This window comes from Oryzias melastigma, linkage group LG11 (genome assembly GCF_002922805.2).
Source record: "Oryzias melastigma strain HK-1 linkage group LG11, ASM292280v2, whole genome shotgun sequence".
Classification (NCBI taxonomy): Eukaryota; Metazoa; Chordata; class Actinopteri; order Beloniformes; family Adrianichthyidae; genus Oryzias; species Oryzias melastigma.
In genome coordinates this window covers 2,922,455-2,927,644 of record NC_050522.1, presented here as the reverse complement: position 1 = coordinate 2,927,644, position 5,190 = coordinate 2,922,455, and the positions used below count along the sequence as shown (strand labels likewise).

General features: G+C 41.0%; 1 protein-coding gene across 1 annotated transcript in view; it reads right to left on the bottom strand.

The window, feature by feature from the left end:
- The window catches only part of paqr7a (progestin and adipoQ receptor family member VII, a), an 11,250-nt gene extending 8,257 nt beyond the window's left edge, over positions 1-2,993 (bottom strand). The window contains exon 1 of the mRNA XM_024257938.2: positions 2,840-2,993. The gene's annotated coding sequence lies outside the window, so the exon portion shown is untranslated. The remainder of the gene's footprint in view (positions 1-2,839) is intronic.
- Positions 2,994-5,190: the final 2,197 nt, after the last annotated feature.

Here is a 5,190-nt window from a genome sequence, read left to right as displayed (position 1 = left end):
AGTATTAGGGCCACCAAAAAAAAAAAAAATTAAAACTATGATTTTTAAAGTGGTAAATTTACGAGATTTACAATCGAAATGAGCCTATTCTGAATGAACACTGTGAGCAGAATCAGACCGACTAAACTGTGAAAAGCTTCTGATTTCAACAGGTAAACTGAAAGTTTAAAACATTGCACATGTTTGGAAGTTTCTTTGTTTGATTTGCAGTTTATTAATCATTGATGGTGGCTTGCAGGATCTCTGCAGATCCGTTGATGAAACCATCGACACTCGCAGCGGTCCACCAGTCATTTCTTCCTCCGTGAAAGATCAGATCTCATTCATTTCTGTGTGATGCTTTCATCTGAAGAGGAATCGTTTTCGGAATTTTCAGTGTACTTAGCTAACGTGACAGACTGTTGTCATCCCCTGTTGTTGTTGTGTGTTGAAACGGGACGATTCATGTGGAGAACGGGGCGTACGGAGCACTGTTTACATTCTCCTTTGGTTTCTGCGCACGTCAGAGACATGCAGTAAGGTGGTGAAAGAGCTTCTGGGTATGTGAATAAAGTGATTAAATAAGTGAATAAATAAATAATAATAAAGTGGCGGACGGTCCTGCAAACATGTCTCTAAGCTCTTTATTTTGCATATGAAACTCTGCATTACCGACCCGGATAGTCAGCGTCATTGATGATTTGATTTAGAGTCGCCAAAAGGTTCCGATCTGTAAATAAAGCTTCACGAGATGCTCCACGTCTTCCAGCTTCGAGCATGGCTCTGATAAACTGACAGCTTTCGGTTTCATCGGCATTCTCAGCGTCACTGTCAGTGTCATTGCCAGATTGTGAGCTCTTACTTTCCGCGCTGCCGGCTCAAATTGATAGGGCTTTACAGTCCTCAAACTACAAACACCCGGCGCCTCTGAATCAGCGTCACTTTCAGAACAAATGTTTCCACAATCTGAGTCTGAAGACAGAATTGTGGACCTGGAAATATCGCCGCTATCGCTAGCTCCGACACGCAAAGGAGAAGCCATCTTGCTATATTGACCCCTCTGACGTCACACGCACCACGTGACCAAAACGGAGCTTTTTACCCGGAAGAGACAGGTTTGCCAAATTTGGCCTCAAAAATGCCGTTTTATTTCAATATTTCTTCCTCAAAACACGCCAAAACATTTGTAAATGGTAAATATAAGGCGAAATACAGTTAACACCGAAAATGACCTACAACCCCATTACTAACCCTTTAAGAACGCGCTCCATAACTCAGCTGCAGATCGACACAGAGCCTCTCAGCAAAGTGAATGTTGTAAAATCCACGCTCTTTGAACCAAACAACATGATCTCGGCACGGAATATGAATGACGCCTTGGATGAGTGGTTCATTTCCAGCATAAAGTCATAATCCACGCTGCCCTTGGGCCGTTCGGTTCAAAAGCACAGATTTTGAAACGCTCACCGGACAGACAGAGACTCTGTAGGCACAGATCTGTTGCAGATCTTCTGGTTTACCTCCTTACGGGCCATAAATAACAGCCGCACACGATCCATTTGAATCCAGAAAACTGCTGTGGGAGAGCTAGCTGTATTTTATAAGGAAAATAAAAGAGGAAAAAGTGTCAAATGTAATTTCTAAGACAGAACTTGCTTTAATGTTAGCTTAGCTTAGCTTCCCTAGACAAAGCTCTCTCTTCCATGTGATAATACTTGGTGACAAAGTGCTTCCTCTTCAGATGCTCATGTATCACTGTAGTGCTGCCATGGATCACAGGTTCTGCCTTGCAGATGTTGCATTGGACACTTTTTCCCACTATTAAATTAGTTGTTGACCATTTTAATAACTAAAGACTAAGTCTGCTGGTCACAGACTTAGAAGAGATCTCTTGTAATATTCCACTGGCTTTAACCCTTTAACACAGGGGCTCCAGTGTCTATGTTCTTTGATTTACTGTAACTTTTTACATAGTTAACACGAGCTTGTGCTGCTTTTCTCCTTCAGAATCTACTGGAATTATCGTGTTAACAGTTGAAAAGTTACAGAATTTTAAAGATTTCGTGTTTAAGTGTCAGGCGACTCCTCAGGTGCTAAAGGGTTAATCCTTTAAGTTTGTGGTCAGAAGACACAGACGCTGCTCTAGCGATTCCGCTCTCTTTGGGTCCAGATCATTCCAACCACATATTGATGTGTGATTCCTTCCATGACAAATGTGGACAAAGGTGGACAGGATTTTATGTCTGCCATGGACATTAGTGAAACTCAAAAATCAAAGATAAAAAAAGTTCAGCGCACTGTCTTGTGGGGTCCAGATGACCCCACTTTTAAGGTAAACAAGCTAAGGAGAGCGGAAGGGTTACAAGGACAGAACTTCTACAATAAACCCCAACATGCAAAAACAGAGGCTGTAAATCGTTTCATAGTGACAGAACATCCAAAACATGCTAAACTTTATTTAAAAACAGTCAGCGCACGTGTTTGGATGGAAGTAGAAATCATGAATAAAATCCTGTTTTCATTTCTGTCAGAACTGAACTTTGAACAAAAGCATCTGATTTTCTTTCATTCTCTGCCCGCGCGCTTCCCGCGCTGTACACGTGAACCCTAACTCTCGTGGCTGAGCAGACCTTTTTTATGTGGGCATCAAGACAAACCTTCACCCCTTCACGACAGAAAACTTCCCTTCTTCGCGCCGCTCTTTTAGCTTTCTCCATCACCAAAATACTTCATTCGGCTTCCGTCGTCCTAATTGGCCCGGTTGGTAATTATTTGACAGAAGAGTTGAGGCGCCGGACCGGAACTTGCACCATCCGTCAAACAAACGTTTGTGTGACCAGAAAAGCTTCGACTGTCCTACCCGAAGAGCCAGGTACGTCCTCGTCCTCTTCCTCTTCCTCCTTGCGCCTCCAGCAGACTCCGATCAACAGATTGATCTTTTCTGCGCAGACGGTCTGCGTCAAGCGCAGCTGAGGCTTCACCGGAAGTCAAAGTCTCCTTTTCAAAACAAAAACAAAAACAAAAAATAAAAACAGACATGAGGAAAATGTCTATAACGTGAGTATTTATTATTTTAATGAGTGTTTTCACGCATCTAAAAAGATAAACCTCAATACATTTTTAAGGAAAAAATACCATTCATTCCTATTTAGTTTAAGTGATAGTCTATTGTTGGCAAATATTCTTCTTTTACTTTGGTGATTTATCTATGATGGTTTATGACTACCGACAGCTTAATTGACCTATAATAATAATAATAATAAAATAATAATTAGAAGACATATTTAAAAAATATGTAAAACATAAGCTTTATTAGCTTTAGCAAACTTCGTTGTTAAGATCTGTTTCCAAAACCTGTAAGTATTGCATGCTCTTTAAAATAAATGTTGAAATCCATGAGCATAAAGCTGAAAGATTGTCTGGAGTATTCTTAAAGTGGCGTCTCAAGTTATTATTATTGTTGTTTTTACATTTATAATCAAATTTGTGGTCTAAATTTCAGTAAAATTCTCTGGTTAAAAAACAATTGGATGTTAAAAGAAATACGTTTTCATTGACTGTCTGATAATAGAAGTTATCATACAGCTCCCTCTGAACATGCCTCAGTAAGTCTGTGATTTAAAGTGAACATCCTCCTGCGTTTTACTTTGAAAATACTATACCGGAAGTCACATCCTCCGTTTCATTATCATAAGAAAGAATGTAGTTTTCCAGAAATTACATAAGCAGGAAAACCTGCTCCTCCCACTACAACCGTGTTTGCAGTGACTCAGACTCCTTCAAGCCTCAGCTGAAGTCTGCAGAGCCTGAACCTGAAAGACAATGGACGAAAAGCAGCAGAACTAGGAATCTCTGGAGCCACACCTCTGGTTTTTGAACTATTTTTGTTCCTTCTGGGCAAAAACTAAACAGAAACAGGTGTAAAAAAATATAGTTTATGTTTCTGATAAATCCTCAGATGAGTTTACACTGAGCCACAGATTTCAAACAGGAGTGCAGTCACACAACTGTTTCTTAAAGATGTAAAACTCAAAATAGATCAGCTGCTCATTTGAGTCAGGACCATTGACTGTAAAAAATACCCTTATATTTTTATATACAGTCAATGGTCAGGACACATTTTCAGGTTTGATTTAGCAAACAGATTGCAGAGTGGTGCAGCGGTTAGCCAGGTCAAATCCAAACATATCTCTTTCTGTTTGGAGCTTGAATGTTCTCCACATACATGTGTTTATTTTCTCCAGGCGATTCTAAATTGTTCCTTGGATGTTAGTGTGTGTCTGTGTCCCTTTGATGGACTGATAGATTGTCCAGGATGAAGCCCGGCTTTACCTAAGAAACGGCATCAGAAGTATTGAAACAGAATATGGATAAATGCGGAATATGTCATGTAAATTTAGCTTGAATGATAAACAGGACACGCCTTTTTTGCTTTGTTTCTGTGTCTATTGGAAGAAGAACCGCGACCACCTGCATGCTGCTGCCTCTGCCACTTTTTGGCATCACAACAGAGAGAGTTCAGAGTTTTGAGTTGCATGCAGGAAAATGACCGTCAAAGTGTGACACTGCAGCCGAGCCCTCATAGAGCCGTGATGAAGAGCTGGTTTTCAGGGTGTGGTGACCACTGAACTGCTGAAGCTCTGAACAGCCATTGTGTGGACTCTAACCTGCTTATCCCGTCTGTTTCCTCACAAGGTCACAGTTCTGCAAGACAAAACCTGCCACAGGTCTGCTCCACAGTCACATGACTTCCTGCTTGCTGTGCATGGTAGCGTGGTATCAGAACACCAGAGGAACGGCTTCAACTGTTTCAGAAAGTCCATCTCTGTTTTTTTTTCTCCAAATTCATGTCAGGAAGAAAACAGATGTCAGATCAGACATCTTAACAAAGATGTAAAGAGATGCTTTCCTCTACTTCTGACAGGCTGTGCAGAGGAGGATCAGAGCGCCCTTCACTGCTTTGAACCCCCATGAGGTTCAGGTGCTTTGGTACGGTGGAGGAATCCTGCATGACGGTCACTGGGGAAACTACAGGTATGCACATAATAGACACGTCGGTAGATTCAATGTGGATCCCGTTAAAAGTTGTTACATTGAGCATGAATTCATCCAACCACATTTGAATGAGTTTCCATGTCTCATCGTTGTGGTTTTTGTCGTTGTTGTTAAGTGAATTCTGTTGGAACTACAGTGGATCTTTATTTATTTATT